Source organism: Plectropomus leopardus, chromosome 18 (genome assembly GCF_008729295.1).
Source record: "Plectropomus leopardus isolate mb chromosome 18, YSFRI_Pleo_2.0, whole genome shotgun sequence".
NCBI lineage: Eukaryota > Metazoa > Chordata > Actinopteri > Perciformes > Serranidae > Plectropomus > Plectropomus leopardus.
The window spans coordinates 9,891,130-9,915,574 of record NC_056480.1 but is presented as its reverse complement, the minus strand read 5'-3'; the positions used below and the strand labels follow the sequence as shown (position 1 = coordinate 9,915,574).

General features: G+C 39.8%; 1 protein-coding gene across 1 annotated transcript in view; it reads left to right on the top strand.

Annotated features, from left to right (window-relative positions):
• Positions 1 to 24,445, top strand: part of efna3a (ephrin-A3a) — an 86,688-nt gene that overhangs the window by 23,935 nt on the left and 38,308 nt on the right. The window lies entirely within an intron of this gene.

Here is a 24,445-nt window from a genome sequence, read left to right as displayed (position 1 = left end):
ATTATCTCGCAAAAATATGCAGAGATTTTGGCGTGATTGATATTCGAGGATACTACGAGAGACAGACGTGAGGAGGCCTTGGAGTGGTTGACTGACAGGTTGTGGGGAACTTGGTGAATGAGTGGGAGTGGTGAAGGCCGTCCACCGTGCCGATTTAGCACACCTCATCAGCCCTGCTCATTAAAATACATGTACAACCTTATGAAAAATGCATGACCCCGTCAATGACGTGTGGCATGTATGGCCTGATGCTGACAGTCAAGGTAGTATGAAAAATTAGTAGCTACCCATTGGCTTCTCAAAAACATAAAAGGCCTTGTCATAATGTTGCACATAAAGGAATAATGTTATTTTAATTCAGTGATAGTCATAGTGATTGAATACGTGGTTGTAACATCGAGTATTCAATAAATACATCGACAGAATTCTGCCTTTTTAGGTGCGTTTATTTTAAAGGTACATTAGGGGCATTTATTGGCAGAAATTGTATAAATTATTCATAGGTTTTCTTTACCTTAGAATGAGCCATTTATATGCTCACAGGGAGCTGTTCCTCTTCCATTGAGTCTGCCATGTTTGTCTACAGTAGCCCTAAATGGACAAACCAAACACTGGCTGTGAATAGGGCCATTTGCACTTTCACACCAACCACCATAATTGTAATCTTATATGGCTGCACATAGGAGAAGTTTTAGTTCTGCAACCTCACCACTAGATGCCACTAAATCCTACACACAGGCCCTTTAAAAAATATAATAGAAAAGGTCACATTTTTATCTTATATTCTTGCCATCTGAAACGACTAAATTGCAGCCACAGCAGCTAGTGACACTTAAAATAATAAATGAGAAAGTCTGTGCGCAAGAAAATATTAATTAATTAAAGAAACTGATGGATCAATAGATGTTCTGATCTAAATTATGCCCTTTTCAGCCTTCCTGTTTTCACCAGTTTGAGAAAAAAAATCCACCATTGTAGCATCCAGCTTTTTATCAGCTTGTTTATTGCTTCATCTGTTGAAACACCATGATTAAGCAGTGATTAAAGCTTTTTACTGGGCTCTTCTTACAGTGTAACGTGATAGTCCTGCTGTCATGAGTTGTGTTCTTTGCTTTGTGTGTTTACTGCAACAGTGATTAATTATTTACCATGATCTGACTACATATAGGTCAAGACTTGTACTAGTTAGAGGTTGGCAGATGTATCGGTTCAGCTGATTTAGTATCACTGACTGGGCGTTTTACAAAGTTTCGTTATAACAGGGTTTGGCTCTGATAAGCTCAACAGTAGATCCAGCACTGTGGCGCCAGAGCGACAGTCTGTGAGTCTGTTAGTGACTGAGTGAATGCTGCTGCTTCAGGTTTCAAATTAAAAGCCCTGGTTTCAGATTAAAATCCAAATTTATTACATATTTACCTAGTCTTTTTTATGTCTGATGAGGCATGGAGAAATTATTTTGAGTATTGTGAAAACACAAAATTACCCCACTCTTAAGAATCTAGTTAAAAATTACATTTGACTTTTTTGCAGCCCTGACAAATATCAAAATGCTCAAAAGTAACTGAAGTTACCACATAACTGAAATCTTTCAAATATAATTAACAGAAAAAATGCCCACCTTTGATAGCGGTTTTTCATAGAGGCTGTAAATAAGAAGCTCAGGTTGACTTTGAGGGAAAATAATAGCTCAAAAAATGTTCAGTTCTAGATTTATATATTATTTAAGTATTTATTCATATTAATTTGACTTCAACAGTTATTCAGTTTCTAATAAAGTCAGAAACGTTTATTTCCGCCTTTCAAAATGTGTCTGCAGGGGATGGGGTAATGTTGATCAATAAATTCGCTTAAGGCTTTATCCTGCTCCAAACTATCGTTATTAGAGCAACCTTTAAAAATCCACTATCGACCTCCAGCACTAGTTCACCAGTTGCACTTTGAATGCACTGAAAACATTTTAAATTCTGAAAAATACAAATCTAATCTGGATTTCAACAAGGTGTTGCGGCTGCTGTTTAAAAATTGCAAAATCTTTTTTTTTTTTACACACACACACACACACACACACACACACACACAGGCACACACACAGACACTAGTGATCACAAATTAATAATGCATGGAGCACATCTTGTACACATGCAGAGTTTTGGCAGACATCTGATGTCTCTGTGTGATGAGCCAAGGGGGACACATCATTTCTGACTCTCTAGTCAGAGAGTGATGGTGGCAAAGTGCTCGGTTGCCAGGTTTGCTAATGAAAAGGGAAATTTGGCTATGTGTCTTTTCAAAGACTTTAAAACGGCTTTTGTTCTTAGGAGCTGTAACTGTACCTAACCTGGAAGGAGCTTATGTCTTGCGGGCTAAAAAAATGACTCAAGACTTACGATCTGTAATGTCAGTCCTTTTGTTTACTAGAAAAAAACATATAAATAAACACTTCATTGCTTAGACTACTGAGTTCAAGAAACTTAGGCAACATTAACACACTGGAAAATATTTTTTATATATATATATATAATAATAACAGCTATTTCCCTGACTATTCTTTGGTTATTTTTTAATTGCCTTTGTCTCGTCCAGAGGTGCTTAATGAGAAGCTTTTATTGTATTGGAATAAACACATTTATGTAAACAATAAAGAGAAAAAGAAGTGACGATATTTTAAAAAAATATAAAGGAATAAATTGTATATCGAGTGAAGCACAATAGACATTCAACCTTCATACTGTCTATAACAGTCTCCCTGTATTGATCCTGAGTGCTGCTAATACACAATGTTGGTATATTGGCAATACTTTATCTCAGTAATGAAACAATATTCAGAACATCTATTCAGAGAAATTGGTTTTCCCATTTCACACAGTTGTTTATTATTTGTTACTGGGAAAAATCAATGTGAAATTTATCACGAACAGATGGAATCAGGGGCATTTTGCACCTGAACAAAACCATTTCTCAACACTCGGAGAAGACGCCAGGCAGGTTTCTGTTTTCATTAGCAGAACTGGCAACCACGCTCCCTGCTCAGCTCGGCTCACATCACTCTGATTGCAAAAAGGATGCAAAATCCCTCACCGCCGTTTGTTGTCATGTCAGACACCCTCCTGGAAGCTGTATGTGTGAAAGATGTATCATGTAAAATTGAAATATAAACTGCACTGAGCTGCTGCTTTTTCCATACGTACAAAAACCTTTTGGTTATTTTCATATGGGACTGAAGATGCAGATTGGGTTTAGCTTTTACACATATTTTTTTAACCAAAGTTGCGGAATAAAAGGTCTAAAAATATTTGTGGATGCATTGTGATGTATGTTTGAGACCATGTCCTAGTTGCTGTTGCTGTTCATTTTCATAACATCAGTGGGTCTGGAGTAGATATGCAGTGGATTGGGATTCAGGTAATTGGAGCGAATATTGAATGTAGATATGATTGCGTAGTTATGTTTCATGCTGCACCGTCCTTTCTGAGTATTTCAGAGGGCCCGCTGCCTTTGTACCATGTGTGACAGAACGTACTGCTTTGTAATGAGAGCTGTTGATACGTTTCTGCACCAGTGCCACTGAGACAAATTAGAGTGTTTATTGTACTTAGTGGACAAGGTGAGTCTGAGACTGAGAGGGAAAAATACAGAAAATGGTGTTTCAGGATGAGCATACAGGCTACGTACTGAACACTGGAGCAACTAATTATGAGGTTATAATGAAAAACAATGTTGCAGAGGTGCTTTACGGTGGAATTTTAGGTTAAAGGGACGCTATTTCTTACATAGAATAAATGTGTCTGCTATGTCTGGCTTTGTCGAGGGCTGTGAATTGCCAAGAATCTGGCTATATGATATATATCACAACATAGGGATTATGAATCAATGTTTTGCAATACTGTAAGCAAGACAACGTGTATTTTTTAAATTCTAATATAAAGAAAACTCGTACTATGAAGGACACCACCACGATGTGCAAACAATAGTAAACTTTGTTTACTTTTATGCAGCAGGATCTATGTTTATATTTATCTCAGTCTCTGTAACATCCAACATTATAGCACTAGTTTTTGTGCATTCTTTGCAAAGGAATTAATGTTTGTCCATATCAGTAAAACATCAAATTAAAGCAGGGTGTAAACACAACACAAAACAAACTACTAAATGACAACAAATCTTTGCATGTAAACTATTGATCAAAAAACTCATGGTTTGGTTTGGCTTAAAGTAAGAGTGTTTGTTACTAACGTAACTGCACATGATATACGCCACATACGTCACGCATGTCCTGTGACATGTAAATAACTACCTAGTATGCTACACATAGTCACACACTAGTTTTGGTCTCACTCGTGTAATGAACAGCAGGCTCCCGGTTGAAAGTCCAGGATTTGTTTGATCCTTCCACTTCTGCTCAAACCTGCCCTGTGAGGACTTTCTAACTCTTTATGCCACAGCAGTTGCTCGTAACATCAGAAAATGCTGCCACCTTATGCGTTTCATACCACCGCTAAAGGTGCCTCGCTGTGTCAGTATCTGACGCAGATGGCACCGGGTTTAGAGAATTAATACAGTATCACAAAATATATTATAGCGACACTCAAGTGTATCAATATTTCTTTACACCCCTTGATTTGGCAGTGATTCACATTTAAGCAGATGCATGCATAAAATCAAAAGTAGCTGTAATCAATCACAAGACAGAGCGAGTGACAGCTGATTTAATATTCATCAGAAGAAAAAACATCAACTGTGCCTCAAAACTCGATGCAGAAAAGCAAATTTATTGGTTACTATTGAATGCGTTGACTGCTTGTGAGCCTCCCTGCTGTTTCAATTCCCTCAGCATTGTTCTGTCCTCAAATGAACTGTCACAGAGCACAATATAGCCAGTAGTGTATATTTCCTGAGATGAAGAAGGTTGTCACAGTTGCAACAATCCATTATGAGTCATTCTTTAATTAGTGTTGGAAAGAAAAGCACAGACTTGGAACAAAAACTTGGACTGGAGGAAACCTGCAGTTTGGGAGAAGCTGAAGGGAAATAGTTGGTGAAAGAGGACTCGAGGTTAAAGCAGGTGACAGGAGAACGTGGCACAAAATGTACCAGCGCCATTACCACGGCGCCTAACTTGGACACCCTATCAACCTGTTATTAGCTCTGAATTGGGTGAATTGAATTAGACTGACTTGTCTTTAAAAGCTCCTAGAATCTAGCTGCCAAAATCTTTCTGCCTTTTCGCCCGAGAGCCAGTGAGGGTCAGCGGGGGCGCGTGAGTGGGCAACGACCGCCAGTCACAGCCTCTCAGAGACACCCTGGAGGGGGGGGAGAGGAGAGAGCCGACCACAGCTTGGCAGCTCCACTGGAGTCTGATAAGCTTTAATGGCACCGCCACAATGATTCACACCATGTGAGACACAGACACACACACTGAAACACACACATACACACACACACACACACACACACCTCTAGCAGGCTTGTGAGGAATGATTTCTGGACCCTGGATAAATTTGCAGTAGCAGGGAGTCTCTATTTACCAGTAATTGCATTTCTCTGCCCTCTTTCAGCCCTGCCTTCAAAAATGTTCTGTGCCTCAGGAAGTTGAAGGTGGCTGGGGAAAAAGCAACAGAACATGTTGTCGGCCTCACACGGCGCTTTGCCATGAGTTGACAGCTTATAGGCCAATCTGTACCATACATGAATACAAGCTGTGTAGGGTACATAACCTGTCAGACAGACACGTTGCATCATCTGCATTTCCCCAAAGCCCGTTCAGCCGAAACCGAGTACATTTAACCGCAGTGCATGTGTGCCTACTCGCTCCACAATGACTTAATTGATCCGTTTACTCTCCATCACAGACGCAAACGAAGATGTTCAAACACAACATCTGTATTCACTACAGCTGTCTGATGGTGTAAATTATGATAAACGGTCTGGGTGTTTGGTTAATTTTTCATGGTTTAAGGTGCTTCGTCTTGCTTGTTGGCACCGAGGCAAACAGTTAAGGGAATAGCATGAAACAGCCCGCGATCCCAGGGAATTGTGCTTATATTGGACGATTCTGGTGCACAGCTTAAATCCAATGCCAGCGTTCAGTCCCAGTGCAGGAAGGATGGATGAGAGATAAGACGTACGGGTGGTATCAGTGGATGGGTGTGTAGTGCATCCAACTCTCGTACTTTACATTCTGTGACAGACCAACAATTCATGTTCACAATCTCTCCCTAACCTTGAAAGGGTATTCCAGTGATATAGCAGTTGAGAGACATGTGAGAAAAGTTCATATCAAAGCTGCAGAGGCAACAAATGCTTGATCCTACATACAGCAGCATCTTCTCAGTAGACCCCATGTTTTTTTAATATCTGCTAAATTCTATGCATTTTTTATAAATGCAAATGCAGTATTATGCAGTAGTATACTAAACTTATGCTATACAGGAGCCGGACTGTAGCAGTAGGCATCCAAGAGACGGTGCAGAAAAATCACAAATACAGCGTGTCAAAATGCCAGTTGATATGACATAATAATATACCTTTAAAAATCCCACTTCAGACACATTTTAAATTATGTAAAAGTAACAAATTAATCAATATTTTGTTTTACATGGTTTTCCCACATATAAAGTAAAAAAAAAAAAAAAAAAAACTCTTCTTGATCTGGCCTCCACCCAGCCCACCACCTCTGCTTGCAGTATGTTTGCTTTTGCTGTCTGCACATCGATATGACTAACATTAGCCTTAGAGGACCCATCTGACAGACTTGACCAACAAGCAAACATCCAAATTTTAGTGTGTTTCTGTGTGTCCCTTTTTATCATTGCGTGTCCTCTCTAACTTCTGACGTTTTGCGGGTCTGTGAACGCAGCACAGGCGGCCCTCGCAGGCAAACTTTTAGACCCAGCGCAATATACAGTTCACTTTCATTGTGCCTGGTGTTCGGCTGCTCCGTTTGTACCCAGAGTACGCTCGGAGCTCCAGGAGTGTGGGGCAATGAACTGATCAGTATATATATTCTAATAGTGCTCCTAACAAATGGGCCTGCTAACCCTCGCTGTCTATACTGACAAGGCTCTGCATTAGAGGTTCCAGGTTTCTTTACTGGTGTTGTGTTGAAGTCTGTTCTCCTGTCCATATATGTTTCCAGTAGTAGACAACAATTGGCTTTCATACTACTAATGTACCTAATCTAGCTCATGAGACATCCATTTGAATCTTAGATTTTAGGGAAGTGCACAGAGGATTGTGAAAACACCTCTCCAGTGGCAAACTTTGCACAGATACAAGTCAGTTAAGTCAAGGTCAGACATTTTAGGGGACATAAACAGGAGAAAGCACATTTTGGAGAGAAGGGGAACCATATGAAAGGAGTGTAAATTATAGGGCATCCACTGTGTACTTCCTGAGATGGGCTGCTTAATCACTTCATGACTGTGTAGTTGCAGCTATATTTTATTCAAAGTGCAGAAAAATCATAACTCCTTGATCCTACATGTCCCATAACATAACTTGAAAACATGTTTCAGTAGATCTTTAGATTTTCAAAAGCTTCCCACACAGTTTTTTTTTAGTCTCCAGTCTCAGAGTTATTGTCTCAGATTTGTCAAATGTCCCTCTGGGCTGCATAATACTACTACTATTACTAACACCACGACTACTACTACTACTACTGCTACTACCTCTACTAATAATAACATTAATAATACTACTCTTTATTTCTAGATTTTAAAGCACTCAAGGACACCTTACAAGACACAGTTAAAAGCAAGCAGCACCGTATCCACAGATCATAAAGTCAAACCATCATTAATATACAGTAATAAATTAAAATAATAACTAGACAAAATCACTGTCATAAAAACTAGGTTTAGAATTATTATAATACATCACATTATCATTGCAAATTAAGGTGTGTGTCACTATGATATCAGGCCGTTTGAAATGTTTTCAGACGAGATTGGAAGGTGGAAGGGTGTTAAGGCATTATATTTCGTAAGTTTGTGAAAACGTTCCTTATAATACTGACCATGACAAGCAAACTGATCTTTGTGTGTAAAAACCCTAGACTGTTCCTTTAACCATACTGCGGTTTCTGCGCACACACCACATTAGGTAGCAGACTGGACTGGCCATTAATCATAAAGGTTGGCGGCTTGATCCCCAGCTCCTTCTGTCTATATGCTGGAGTGTCCTTGAGCAGGACACTGAACCCCAAAATTGCCTCTAATGTGTGTAAGAAAAAAAAAAATCCACGAATCTTCTTTTGATAAAAGCATCTGAATGGAGTGTAAAAAATCAATAATTTAATTATTTGACAGTAAATGCAATCTGGCATTTTGCAGAGACTTATTATTAATGTTCTGCCTGGCAGTGAGGTTAAATAAAACAACAGCAGAGAGAGAAATGCACCAGCTGCGACATACATCTCCTTATTGAGTGTTTCTTGATTGAAAGGATGGCGTATAGAAACTGTAGGCTGTGTGACTGGCTGGAGATGAAGATATACGCTTGTGCTGCAGAGAAATAAGTGTTGCAAATGTGAGTGATGGAGCCGAGTACCAGCACGAAGTAGTTCCTCGACTTAAGTTGGAGACACACTGGGAAACACCACCAAAAAAATCAATAGTCTGAAACAGTTACTTGAATAAAATCCCCAACTCTGCCCAGCTCAGTGTAGTTTTTGAAGCGAGATCTGCTCCTTGTTAGCAGGAAGTCACTACAATACAATAATGTACTTAGCAGCTTTGTCTGTAGAGAGTGATTGCTGGGCAGGCTGCTAGCAAGTGGAACAGATTGCAGAATTGCATATGACTCAAAATGTCCATCTGCCCCCATTATGTGTGCAGTGTCTCCCCCCTCCCACCCCCCACCCTCTTTTTTTGTTGCTGCTTTCAGCATTATGCCGAAAGTGTGCTCACACTTTTTTTTTTTTGCTCATGAACACGCATGGGGAGGTACTTAAACACACAGCCTCGATACAACAGGTAATTATTTGCAAAGAATGGAGCAAGTGCGTGGGGGGCAAATTGCATTGTGGGACGGCTCTGCAGGACTGAAAGATGTCAATTGAAGAGGCAGCCATTTTTATGCGCACCTCATCCATTGTTCTCGGCGGTGAATTGCAGGGGGCAGTGTCACTGTATTTACATGCACCTCTCAGAACGTGGGTGTATTTGTTTGTCTCCGTCAGAGAGGATGATTTGCCCCCTCGCTGGAGAACACTAGCTGTGCACAAACAGCCGGTAAATGGGAACATGAGTTTAGCAATAATTTCGAACCCCCTCTTGAGAGAGACACCGAGGTGTGCGGCAAACCTGTCGCCACCTGTCATAACCCTCAAAACAGCAGGCAGGGCAGAAGAAAAACCACCTGCCTGTCAAAAACTCTTTTCTCTCTAATTGTTCTTCGCACTTCCGCAGGATTACTGGTTTAATTCTGCTTTATAATCACTGCTCATTGTTCCCGTTTATTGTTTCCTTGCTCAATTTGTTTGTTTGTGTTCACACTTTGGAAACACAAATGTTCTTTTGTCATGCCAACCAAGTGATTTGTGTGCAAGGCAATTGAATTTAATTTAATTTAAGGAGAGAAAAGAGGAAGAGCAGGAGCGGGAGGTAGCGATGTGGGAATGAAGAGGCACCTGCAGATGAAGGAAGCAGGTAAAGCAAAGCAGGGAGATGCACAATGAAGACTGTTTTTGTAATTCTTTCAGGCTACGTGGACGCTGTTTTAACCAACATACCTGACAGCAAATGATGGATTATTCATTTAAAAGGACACAATTACCATATTAAGTAGGTCGTTTTTTTTTAATTCATGGATCAGGCAGCTATATGTGGTTCCCATTCGTCTGGAGATGCAATACTGTAAGAACAAAGCAGCCCTACCACATCTGGCTGCATGCTTCTGCGTTAAGAGATGTGTTTGATAATCGCAGGTCGATGCTATGCACTTATCTATTGAGATTAAGCTTCCACATCCAGTAATCCTCGATATGATCTCCTATTCATTACAGCTACTACGACCAAGATTATGTTGCAGTATTTTCCTGTTTCACTGCAAAAAGCAAAATGTAAGTAGGATGAAACATCTTAAATCAAGGCAATATATGCTTGATTCTTTGATAAGATGGGGGGCACTTCACTTGTTTCAAGATTTTTTGTCCTTAATTATCTTCAGAAGATATAACGGAGATTTTATTATTGGTTCAGAGTAACATGATGTTTGAAATCAAATCAAATTAGCTGTTTGATCTAAACTGACAAGTAGGAAACTGCTTTGTCAAAGTCAGGATTTCTCATTCAAGCATCTTTTCCTTTTCATGTCTTTATATATCTAAACTGATGATGTCCAGATGGAATTCACTGTTTTATTGTCCATCTTGCTTCGCAGCACAGCAATTGTGTATTCCTGTAGACAAAATACTGTACGGAACAAAGACACTTTTCATATCTGGGGAACATGATATGAGTCATTTGTTGTACATTTATATTTTTTTAAAAAATGTATCTTGCCTCAAAGAACCCATGGATAGCTCTACCCATAAGTCGGCAGGATTTAGGCGGATATGTTGGCCAAAGTTATCCACCATAGTTAGTAGCCCCTCACTGACGAGCAGCATTGGAAAAACTGATTTGTAAAAAAGAAACTGCTTTATTCTGTGTTTTTACTGGTTAAAATCACCTCTTCTGTTTTGGAGTGGAGGAGACCTCTGCGGATAATTTGGCAGCCACTAAAAACCTCCGAATTGCCTGGATCAGAAAAAAGGTGAGCACACATTAGCAAGTACTTGTTACTGGCAGCATGGGAAAAACAGTTGTCATCATTTCGAAATAAGGCTTTATGTTTAGGAATCATATCTTTAAACTAGTACAGCTACACCAAAATGCATTACAATGACCATTTGGCAACCATGACCATCACAAGCCCTCTGCTGGGCAAACTCTGCAGTGGTGTTAAAGACAATTTTAAGATAAAGACATTAACATACGCTTAATTCAAGCACATTTTTCTAAATATTGAGAGAATAATTCCTAAATATATTTTTTTTTATTGTATCCAGACAAATGTACTTTTGAAGATATCTGTGGGTTTTTTGAGACTAGATATATTTACTTGGTCAGTGAAATTTTCCTGTTCTGTTGGCAGATAATTTCTGCTTATTTTAAGTAATATTTCCACCATTTAAAGCTTTTTTCTCTTGTTTTTTCCAGAGCATTTTTCTGCAAACAGAAAACACTATAATACATAGTTAGGCAAAAAAAAAAAAATTAATTACTTGATATATTACAGAAGGAAAGAAGTAAATTTGCAACTGCAGTATTAATAAAATATTTAACAGCACTAACGTTGTGATAAAAGGATGTGACTGCTACCGTAGTGATAAAAGAATATCACTACTCTCAAAGCTATTGCTGCTGCTAGAAGCATGCATGATATACTCTAAGATAAAAAAAAGGAGCAGTCGAGTTTAATTTTCAGCAATCCAGCGTTCACAGTACAGTATCGCCTGCTGTTTGTGCGGTTTAGGAGAGATCGGTACCTGTTTTGTGAAGTGTGACGTTCTGCCGACTGGAACGTGTCCAGCTCGCTCTCAGCTGTGGAGTCTACTGGTTCAAAGCCCTCTGCCCAGCACGTAGTTGTGCCCAGGGGCAGCAAGAGAGGAGACTGATCGAACTGGTTTTTACACTGGGGTTGTCAGAGGTCTCCTAACTTCCTCGCAAATCAATACTGGTCTTAAACAGCAGCCAACCGGCTGAAACTGGCCGCAATTTTCTCCCAAGCCGGGCTCTGTCCACGTTTCTCATCAGTAATGACTGAGCAGTTTGATTTGAGTCCAACGCCCCTGTGGGCCAAAGAACACTGACTCATGTTGTTCGCACACATTAATAATGCATTATAGCATGTAACACAGGATAATTAACTCTGCTGCTAAATACAAGCTCAGTCCAAAGTGCCATTCTGCCAGGATGCAGTTTGTCGAGAGTGAGAAAGCGTAGGGTGATGACTAAGCCTTCCATCTTTGTTGTGAATGATTATAGGCTTTACACTTTTTTTTTGTTTGCTTTGCATTTTGTTTCATCGTTATGTCAACAAGAAGTGCTACAATTAGATGGATATTAATCAGCTGCTCAGTTCTGAGCCAGACAGAACTTTCTTTATTGAATTCAAAACTATTCAGTGATAAATTACTGTATGCATATAATTATAATCCCCTCTGGGCAGAGTCTCATTTTCATTTTTCGCTATAGGCGCCAATACGATACCTGAATTTCAGAACTGATACCTTTTCTGAACATGAAAGAAGAGCTGAAACAATTGGTTTAGTCCTTGACCAAATATTCTGCTCTTCTTTGTTTTATGTTACAGTAGACGAAATATCTTTTAGTTTGGGGCTTTTTATTAGACAACACAAGTGATGTGAAGAAGATATTACCTGTGCTTTCCAGTATAATATGAAATTTGTCACTATTATATGACATTTGACGGATCAATCGGTTCACTGATTGCCCCTAAAATAAAGAGTTTAATCAATGATGCTCAGTAGTAATAAAAAATCATAACTAGAGATCTACTAATAAAGATCTCTAACCAGCTGTTCTTGGAGCTTTCAATTGCATCTTAAAATCTTTCCAGAACCGCCTCTGCTCAGACAGTCTGTGAGATGTGGTGAAAGCACTGGAAAAAGCTAGTAAATGGATTTCTTGTATTTTATATACAGTATATAAGTTAGAATAATTTTAAATACCTTTATAGTTATTATTCTTGGAGTGGACGTCTGCATACAAGATCTTAAATCAGCATGTACTGCATACTGCCTAAAATATTAATGATTAAGTATGCCATCACAAGCAGACTGTTCACACTGAAGCACGTATAGGCCTTCCTCCAAAAGTAATGGACTACAGTTTGTACATATATACTGTATCATACGAGTAAGTCGTGTACTATCCATGTACTTTGGAAGAATGTGATCACATGACTAATGCACTGAAGGGGGAAAAGAAGGAAGTAGTCCGTGTAAAGAGGCAAGTTGGGGTGATGGTTGACTCGCAAAACACAGGACTTTCCCCAGGAGAGCGGTGTTTGGAACCGGTAAATTTTAAGCTACATGGTCACCATGTTTCTTTTCCTGAGCTAGTGTTCAGATTTGCTTGCCTGCAACTAAAGACGCTCAACCATGTTTCATTTCCTAACTTTACTTGCCTAAACCTAACCTTAAATTTATGAGTGACTTTGTACACAGTATAAGAATCCTACCAACACTTTGATGCTATCTGTCAATACTTTTTGTACATTTCTTTTATACTTGATGCTACAAACGTGTTTTAGTCGATACTTGCACAAAGCACTACTTCTATACACGTAGTGTGTCTGTTCCCCAGTACACAGAATGACTCACTTGTTTGTGTTTTTGTACTTCGCAGCTCTTTTAGAGTTGTTTCCCTGTACTGAATGTGAAATCCCATCTCTCTCAGTATCTCCCATGTACGGATTTTTTTCACTGAGTGCATAACATCATCCAGGGGGGCGTAAATTCATTTGATAGTAGGAACTATTGTATGAGGATACTTCTCAGCAATTGAATAAAATAAAAAATAATAAAAAATAAATAAATAAAAAATAAAAAAAATGATCAAAAAATCAAAATCACCCTTCCTTTTCCACTGAATTTAGTATTTTCCATTTTTTCTTTAAGGTGAATTAATATTATTAAATATTGTAGTGCAAAATATGTTTTCTATAGTACACCAGCGCTTTTCCTCCTGACTGTACCTAAACATAACTCACCATAATACATAATTATTTCATCCAAAGGTTGATTACTTAAAGCGTCTGCCTCACAGTCTGCCATTGGGCAGGAAAATGTCACATTTTTGTGTAGTTAAACATGTCATCATCCTAAATTCTTGCTTATCTAAAGTAGTATACAGACATGCATTTCTCTCATACACAAAATCCACATACTTTGCAGTTTGAGCTCTTTGCATGCTCAGTATAATGCCATATATAGTAGGAATAGTATATGTGACTTCATACACAGCCTGAGAATCCTTTTGATGAAATACTTTTTCTACATTTTTTCATACTCGATGCTACAGACGTGTTTCAGTCGATACTTACACAAAGCGCTGCTTCTATACACATAGTGTGCCTGTTCCCCAGTACACAGAATGACTCACTTGTTTATATGTTTTTGTACTTCACAGCTCTTTTGGAGTTGTGCTGAATGCGAAATCCCGTCTCTCTCACTATCTCTCGCTGCTTTCAAGTCAAGACAATCCACATTGGCTGCACATTACAAATAGACTGATTCTGATTGTGATTTGCGTTCTGCCAACCCTAATCCAACCAATGTAACAATCTAATTGATCACTTAAGTGTAATTGGAATCATTTGAAGCTTTATGCTCCAATCCATGTTAGCCATGCTTCAGTCCCCTCTAACACTGCTTTTTCCTTCACCCTCCCTCCTTTCTCGTTCCTCTCTATCCCCAGTGGTTCTGGTCCGCTGCTCTCCCTCCATCTCCCTTGCTCTTTATTGACTGTTGAGTGTAAGGCGGTGTTAAACCGGCATCGATGTAATAGTGGGCATTACCCCGTTGAACCGCCCTTAATCTAACTGTAATAAACTCACATTTATTTTGTTTTTTTTTTCTTGCTCACACACACAAACACACACACAGTTATTTTGTGGATAGATATCTAGAGTGTGTGAGGGGCGAGAGCTGCATAAATGGCCATTGTTATGGGGATAGCATACCCAGTGCAAAGCCTGTCAAAAGCCATTCTGCGGTGCGGTGCACTAGAGCCGTGCTTGAGACTCGCCTTTAATTGGAATGTAATTGGAGAAGCACCATTGATCATGAATCACATTCAGCTCCGTCTCCCTCCTCCCTGAACTAAGGGCTGCTCCGTTTTCCACTCACTGACTCTGACTCCTTCTCTCTCTCTCTATCTCTCCATGCCTCCTCTTGTACACCTCCTCCTCTTCCTTCCGTAAGGAGAACGTCAGTCATGTGCAGTGGAGCGACGCAGAGGAACAAGGCCCCCTACTGGGTCCAGAGCGTGTGGGTCAATGTGTGTCTGGGGCGCAAACCACAAGAAACAGGAAAAAGGCGAGGAGAGGGAAGGGAGGGAGGAGAGAGGAGAGGAGATTAAGAGAAAAAGAGGGTGGGAGCGATGAGATGGAGCGCACGGGTGGAATCATTTGTAATAGCCTGCGCGCTCTATTGCGCCATTTCATCCAGCATTTAGTTAAGCGAGATTTGTTTTGTTTTGCCTTTGTTGTTGGGAATGCTCGGAGAAGTCAATTTGTTGGCTCATTTGTCAAACGCTGGACTGCGTCAGTGGCATCTCAGCGGTGTCATGGAGCGGAGAAAAGCTCTCTCACTCAGCTGGAGTGTAGATGGGAATCAGGCTGCTGGAGATTGCCTGTGTACCATTTTAAATGTGGACTGGAAAACAATGAAAACTAAGGGCACTGGCGGAGCACCGCTGTCCCAAATTGATTCTTAAGTGGAATAGGGCAGCATGAGAGACGAGGTGGGAGGGAGGTAAAGAGAGAAAAAGTGGTGAAAGATTGCAAGATACTGTAGTTAGGGAGCAGAGCTGGAACATTAATCGTTTTTAAAGTGTAGTTTTAGAGAGCCTTTTTATAAGTAACTTTATATTATAATCTCACATAAATAAAAGTCTTAACAAGCTAAAGGAGGTTAAAGTTTTACTTTGGAAAGATTTTTTTAAACTATAATGGCAACTGTTAATGGCAAATGTACTGAGTTTTGTCTCACTGTTAATTCTGCAATGTATCCTCATACAACAGTTTGTATTATATTTAACAAATTAGCGCCCCACCAATGATAGATCCTGAACATCCAGTCACGTAAAGTTACTGTGGTTTGGTTTAGGAAAAAAAAAACGCGTCGAGGACATACCTTAAAATGACTAAGCCATACACACGCTCTATTCGACTGTTTCCAATGGAGACTTGCAGCAGGCATGCTCATAAGCCACACTGATGCTGTTGCGACAGGCATGCTATCCTGAGTGTCTATTTTTCAGGGCGTAACAGCCGCACCCTGTGAAAGGCGCAAAGTTCAATTTTTGGAACACATTGGCCATCAGCCCGCAGATATCTTTCCTTTCTTACGTAAATATCAGGAGGAGAAGTTGATCATTTTAATGCAGATATAATCTGAGCTTTACATTTTTCCCATGTGTTATATTTTAGGCCCAATACACCTTTAAGAAACACCTGGATTCAGGATTTCTGGTAAAAGGGCAATGATGCGGTGCTGTTTATGGTTGCTTAGAAACCTCAGATGCAAACTGCCTCTGTGCTCATGAAGAGACACCCGGCGCCCAACCTCGCATTCTTCAGGCGGTTGAAGACGCAGCATGTGTACAGCCCTTTAAAGTTCACATGGTTTCTGTAATCCATCCACCACCCCATCCTGCCTCTTTATATTATCATTCAGAACTGCTTCCTTTGTTTACTGCCATCAATGCACCTTCAAAATAGGTTAGGTTGCATTACTTTTCGTATGAAAACATACAGTTTATTAGAACAGCTGACTGAGCATCTAAGACGTTCTTATCTGTAGGTCAGTCTTCTAACTGCGCTGGTTTATCACCAGATCTAGCCGCCTTTGACTCCTGATTTGAACATAATGACATCATGCCTTAACGGCAAACAGGTGTCTGACTATGGCGTTGAATCACGTAACATCAGAGCTCTCTGTTCATATTAAATCTCTAAAATATGCACATCTGTCAAACAAACTACATACGTAGCTATCAGCGTGAGACCTAAACACTAAAAACGGGTCTGTAGCCCATCTTCTTAGGTTTTGACCTTATAAACAGAAAACCAAAGACTTTAAAAATAATGGACGTAGCTACCATAACGTTACCCTATTGGTTTGTGGAGTCGTTAAGAAGCCTCAAATTCAACATTAGGGCTGTCTGCATCTTGTTTTTTTTTTTTTTTTCATTTAAGTTGACCAAACCAGCAAGACGGGAAACCGACCCAACAGTAGCATTGACATTTCCAATAATGATTTCCTCAAAGAAGAGGCACCACTCAATTTTATTTTGGTGTTGGAAAAAAATAAAGAGTTGGCTGCAACTTTATCGAGATAAACAATTTCACCAGTCAGCCCATGTCAGTTTCAGACAGGAAGCTAGCAGTGAGCTTGTTAGTCATCAAGTGTAAAAGATGGACAGCTGGCCGACAGAGTTGTGGAATCTCCCAGTTCAACAGGTTTTTTTTTTTTCTCTAAATCTGTTTATTTTTTGTTTTGTTTACTGAAGTCATTTTGACATGTCACAGTACAGAAAAGCATAGGCATATATTATAAAATAAATGATGGCTGGCATTTAACTGCTTCAGTCTCAGGGTCCCAATATTGTGCATGCTGGCTCACTGTTACAGCGTATTAGAACACCTGAATACAACAGAGCCCTTGTTAATGTTATTAGTAACACCTGTGCTGTTCCTACTACGACAAGTCAAAAATCTCTGCTGTGAATACAAAAACAGAAAAACAGGTCTATTTGAAGACAAAATATGTCCAGTTCAGTCGCTTCAAGATAATAATAAAAATTTGCATGCATACTGCACATTTGGAATACTTTGGATTGAAGAGTTTACATTTTTGGCGCACAGTACAGATTCAGTACCTGAATCGATGATCAGTTTTCTTGTGCTGCACTCAGATGCCTTTTACTTGCATTTAAACCTCTGAAATCTTAGAAATATTGGTTAGATTTCTTTCAAAAGTATGGAAAAAAAACATAAAGAGCAACTTTCCAAGAAATTTTCCGCAAACTGCAAAAAAACAAACAAAAAAAGTCAAAGGTGACAAGGAAAATATCTAAATATCAACTTAGATGGGTTATTAAATTAGGGTATATTTATAAATCTCTTGAAAATCTTCAAAACGCATTTATTTTTTTAGCTTTCTTCAAGAGTATTTTCTTGTTTGTTTGTTTTTGTTGTTATACTCTACTAATTTCTTGCTATTTTTGGGGCCATTTCTTGTTCAGTGTCTTGTTGCCCTCTTCCTAAGCTTTTGAAAGAAGTGCAGCGCCTAAATTAAAAATTTCTATGCTACATCCATGGCTGAGGAAAGTTCAATCAATATCTGTGAACATAAGCTACTCTCTCTCAAAGCCGGAAACCAGAAAAGTTATGCTGCAGTCTATTGTGCTGGCAACATCAACACGAAAAAGTGCAGTCGAACGATCATGCAAGTCAAAATTCCAAGGCGCACTCAAAAATATAACCCGACTCTGCCGACACAAACACACCTGATATCACAGCAATGAGGTGGTGCGCACAGTGAACCGAGGAGAAAGACCTTCTCATTATTCATTTTCTTCATGTGCTGATTTATGTTGTGCTTGTGTTGTGAAACATGTTGAAACATTGCAGCTGCCATTTCCCATCTCCATTCAGTTGATTTGTGCGTGATAGAAGTCTTTGCGAACGTGCATCTCTGTCGCCTTTTCCATCCGGGCAAAACTAATGCACACAATAACTTGATGCTATTCGCTGTGGTCGTTTACACGACTAAGCTCGTTACCGGTTCAACCAAGTTTGAGCTTTTTTACGTTATTTAAATGTGCAAGCAAGCAAGCAAGACAATTGGCTTATTTTATGCCCCATTTTTTTCACTAATGGCGCTGTGGTGATTGATGCAGGTCCTCTGTAGATGCTTGTGAAGCTCAGACACGTGACATACAAACATAAGTCTCCTGCAGGCGTCCTTGTTTTCCCGAGCAGATGCACTGGGACGCATTTAGAGCGAAAGGCAGGGATATCAAGTCGGAAATATTGTTTCTGCATTATATGACGTCAACTCAACAACTAGTTTGCCAAAATCTTCACCTGCTTTCTGAGTTTTTCCGACTTGAGGGGTCGTTCAAGTGGATTTGTAAGGAAGTTTTTTAAAAAAACTCTAAAGCAGCCTGATATTGTTGACACACAGATGTTTTTTTCTTTTTTTTATTTATACCCAAATCAGCTTCTTCATATTGGAGTGTTCTCGAATCTGAAACAGAAAATATCCCCATATATTCAGAACTTGTCCTGGATGCTTTCAGGGTCTCCAGACTTTATACTTGATGACATCAAAAATTTCAGTTTAGTGCTCTAGTTTTTGGATTTGGAAGAGAGATTTTTATGTTAATTCACATTTTCTGACTGTTTTAGACCATAGTAGTAACCAATAATCAATCAAAGAAAATGCTCATTATTTGCAAACCTACTACAAACAGTATTTTTTTTGTCATTACCCTTTACACAAATGCATCTTGTTTATTCCACATATACAGAACAAAATCATTCAAAGTTTGAGTGCAGTATTGCTCCTTTTTGCATTGCAGGTAGATATTTTCCTCAGCGAAGAAACCAAAGGGAGCGAGAAGAAGAGAGACGCTGATTGTGCCAGAAACTAGAGCAGGGTCAGGGATCCTTCTTGGGTATTTATGAGACATAAAGAGTGACATGAAAATGTGATCAAATGGATGAGACAGAGCGCGAGATGAATGTTTGATAGAGCAACGATTACCGAGGAGGGGCTGAGAACTGATGTCGGGTTGCACTATCAGAGAGAACAAGAGCAAACAACAGACCAACACAGAGCAATCAAACAGGCAAACAAAAAAGGCCGGTGAATGAGGAGCGGAAAATGAAAATGAATGGGCAATGAGGAAATGAAGCGGGGGGTCGTGAGATGTGAGGAGACGAGGGGAGAGGCTAGAGGGACCTGGAGAGTCAGGGTGATGGAGGGGAGGATGGAGAGAGGGAGGAAGAAGTGAGCAAGCAAAGGGGGGAGGTTGTTGTTTTAAGATCAGTACGGATGAGTGCGTTTCCCCTCTCTGGGGAGGGGGGACCATCGGCTCTCTATGTCTGTCACTCCACTCGTTTATGCCTTGCTCAGAGGGAGAGGTAAAGGGCGCTTAGTCATTTCTGGTGTGTGTCTGTGTGTGTTTGAGGTGCCTCGTGTGAGAATAGGGCCCATTTGGAAAAAGGTGTAACGCTGCTTTCATCACCAAATGAGTCACCCCTCCTTTCATTAGATTAGGTTGTTTTTCTCGCTCCACCACCCTTTTTTCTCCTCACCATCTCGCCTCTCACACCTCGTTCTTCCCAAATACAAGTAGTACTATTCTCGTGTAGTTCCTTTTTCTGTTGTATTCTTGAAAGCATGTCATACATTTTCATATCCCGTTGTTTGGTGACAGGTTTTGAGGTTTAGATGACCACTGGTTTGCTTTATTTTAGTTAATTATTATTCTGCTAATGATTGTTTTTGAATTAATCTCTAAAAAAGCCTAGAAAATATTGAATACTACTACTACTAATAATATATTAATAAAAATTAATAGATTAATTCTAATAATAATAATAACAACATTATTTATAGAGCACTTCTCATACAAGGAATGCAGCCCAAAGTGTGAATTAATAAAATTAAATAATATCAATAATAAAAAAGCAATACAAAAACAAGTTTAAACACTCGAGATGTGGTGATAAACAAGAGTAAAAATAAAAAATACAGAGTTATTAATATTAATATATGTTAATATTGCAATTATGTAATTGATTTGAAAAAAAAAGCATGGATATGTTTTTCATCATCTTTGTAGGATAGGAACGGCTGAACCATTGTAATGTTTCTTAAATGAAATTAAAAAAAATAGCCATGAATATTACCCAGAGCTGACAGTTGAGCCTTCAAATAACGTATGCCCACCATGCACTAGAAGACTGTGGAAAGACTTTTTAAAAACTGAAGTCAGACACTTTTTCACAACTTAAGACAATGTGAGATTTTAGTGACACAGAGATTTTGCAGAAACTGGGGAACTTGTAGAGTCACTATATGCAAAACTACAGCCAGATTCTTTCTGAGATTATTTTCCATCCTGCTCATGGTGGAAAATAGAACATCAAACTGTCTTTAAAAAATATGACAAATTAACAGTTTCTTAAGTATCTGCAAAAACACACAACTCTAGAAACATTAACAAGATTAAAGATGTCATATGTTGATAGTGCTCATGTCAATCCAGCATCAGTACAATTCACAGAGATTTTTATACAAACTTTCCTTTTTGAATTTTGTTGCCTCAAATCATTAGCAGCCTCTGTTGGTCAGCTGTGCTATTTTGGCAGAAGGAGATTGTGGTATTGAGAGGCAAACTGTTTGAAAAATTAAGATTTGCCATTGAAATAAGTCCCGGCTGGTGGATCATGTACATGCGAAAGTAAAAAACGACTCTAGTACACTCCACAAGTTTGTCCTCCTCCATAGTGCAAGTTTACTGTCTACTCGGTTTACTGTATCTTGTTTGGTGTTAGAGAAAGTACAATTAATCTTAAGTATTTGCATGAGCCAAGACCAAAAAGTTGCAATCATATTAAGCATGTTTGATTTTGTCGTAATATTAAGAGAAAAAAAAGACTAACTTTAGATAGTTTGGGTTCAGTTTTATGGCCACTCAACGATCAAGATGATGGGCGAGTGCACCAACTGAAGTAAAACTCTCATGATTTTACTCTGACATTGGAAATCTGTTTGCAACAGTGAAATTGCTTGGAAAGCCGCTGGCCTAAAAACAATCCAAAACCCCAGTTAGTACTTTTATGAAACAGAGAAAAGCAGCAGATCCTCACATTTGAGAATCTGGGAGCAGTAAAACATTCACTGGTTCCAGCTTCTCATGCTTTATGCTGAATAAATAACTTTGATTATCACAGTTTATTTTGCAATTCGTTTTTCCTTTTCTAATTTTTTCTGTCAGCTACAATCAACATTTGTTTCACTAGTTTGACCAAAACCAAAGCAGCCACTGACGTTGAAACACTGAGGCACCGTACAGGAAAATAAACAGATGTTATTTTCTGTAATGATGTCAGTGTTATTAAGAAGTAGTACACAGAGTTAAACTAATTAAGGAGTTTAGACGGCGAAAATGATCATTTCAGTTGATTCAGTAAAAAGCTGCAAATAAGATTCTTTTTTCATTCGTTTGTTCATGAAGTTATCCATTCATTCGTTCATTCATGTTGAACAGTTTCGGTGATTTAGATCAACAAACGCCTGTTTAACTCTCCACAGAAAGTGGAAAGAGTACAAACTGTTTCATTCAAGCGAAGGTTAAACTATTGTTTTTTTAAAAGTACAAGTGTGTAAAAAGTAAATTTGTCACAGTGATGATGGTAATTGCAGTTAGTCACTTTCCACCCCTGCTGTTCACTTAAAATTATAAACTAATTAAATTAATTCAGAATTGGCAGGACTCTGCAGGTTCCTGCAGAAGCACGGAGAGGTCTGGGACACATTGCTGCTTTTAAATGAAGTTGAATGAGTTCACATGAATATGTTATATGGATAGTTTGGCAATAGTTTTAGCCCACAGACAAGGCTCGTAGAATATTTTCACCGCTTAACCTTTCTGTCAGACAGCCCTGTCCGCTGGGGAGCTGAAGCCGTTATCGATGCTCCCGTCAAAGCCCTCGACTCCTTTGACAACAACAGTAATTTTACCTTGCAGAACACAGGAGTTGTTGGTCTGCTGCAGCCTCGATTGGTTACTCTGTGTAATTGTGTGACCTTTTGAATCGAAACTATCTCGTTAAATTACCAAGGTAAATATTGCGTACATTAATTTGATATTTATTTGTTTAGGTGGCTAGAAGATATACATTGCTGCGGTTCTTTAGTAGCACTGCTGCAGGTAGTACAAACTGTGAGTAAGTACCTCATACAGCCCCACTACCAAAAATCCAAACTATCCCTTTAAACAACCACATGAATGAATAAAAAATGAAAAAATAAAATAAATGTCACTGCAGGTTTTACAGTCTGTTTTTCAGAATCCGTGGAGGGACGAAACTCCATTATTTTATTTTACAGCAGAGACTGGCTGACATCTGATATTTAATTAAAGGCCAGTATCAGTCAAATATATTAGCAAGCTGATTTATCTGCCTAACCCAAGCAATATCCGCCCTGTCGTAAAATTAACTCTAAAATACGGCTCTGTTTCAACGCGATAACGTTCATTTGGCTGAAATTACAAACGTGTCAAATGCTCCATTTTTTGGTGGTAATAATTGTATCAGTATTGTAACGAACTGGCAGCAGCCTCTAAAGCCCCCCCAGACAAAGTTATCATTGTTTTTGCAGGTAGGCAGGCCTGTCACCCTGAGTGTGTGTTTAGCCCCGTTGCCATGAAGGTTATCAGGCCAGCGCACAAGAGGTGGAGGGGAGGCGGGGCGGGCTCCCCACAGGTTAGGAGGCATAAGTATGCAGCACCAGTTAGGTGCTTATTTTTACTTGTGTGTGTGTGTGTGTGTGTGTGTGTGTGTGTGTGTGTGTGTGTGTGTGTGTGTGTGTGTGTGTTTACAGAGCTGTCTGTCTATGTGTCTGTTTATCCACCTGCCTGTGTGTGTGTGTGCGTGTGTGTGCGTGCGCGCGCGTACAGAACCTCCCAGCAGGAGCAGCCAAAGTGCGTTCCTCTAATGTCATCCTGTGGCCGTCCTCCAGCTAAAAGCCAGCGGCTCGCTCTCCTCCCCCAATGTCACCTTTCCTCCCTCCACTTTTTACTTTCTCCTCCTTTAACGCCTCCTCCTCCTCCTCTTCTCTCTCTCTCTCTCTCTGTTTGTCATTTTTCATCATCTGCCTGTGTTTGCTAATCTCCGTCCTTTCTCTGCTCTCCGTCTCAATTCATCATCTCTACTTGGGTCTTGTGCTGAAGGTTACCGAGTCGCTGATGGAGAGAAGATGCGGAATAGACGATCATAAAGACTGACAGGGAGGGAGGGAGGGGGCTGTCCTCTTATCTCTCTCTCTTTTTCTCCCAGTTCTCCATCTCTGCATCCCCTTTCTCTCGTTTTGTTTCCCTCTTTTTCCTTTCTTTCACTCCTCCCTCTCCATTCCTCCTCTCCTGATCCCTGCCCTCTCCATCTGCTTCTTCCTGTCATTTCTGCTCCGACACCGCTCACCTCTCCCCCCCTCCCCTCCTCCCGCTGATCCCCGCATACTGACAGCTGTCAATTCCAGCAGACTGACACACCTCACAGAAACGCCACGTGAAGTGTCGTCTGTTTTGCACTTAATGTGACGTGAAGCCTGTTAGCGTGACCCGTGCGCGGGGTCAACTCTTAACCCCGTGTTTGCGCTCGGCGCTCCGTGTTTACAGTTTGACTCGCGCATGTTAAATACGGTCAGATCGGCTTGCTCTGTCAAGCTTCGGCACATATGAATGCAAAGCTGCGCTCGCAGAGCTCAGTACATTAGGCTGTTAGAGTATTCTATCTTTACGCACATAAGGTCACATTCAGAGCTGCCGTATGCCTCGCTACACAGGCCGGCTGCATTAGGCCCCGGCATCATGGCAAAGCGGCCTGCCTGTCTCTATCTGAAATTCTAATCACC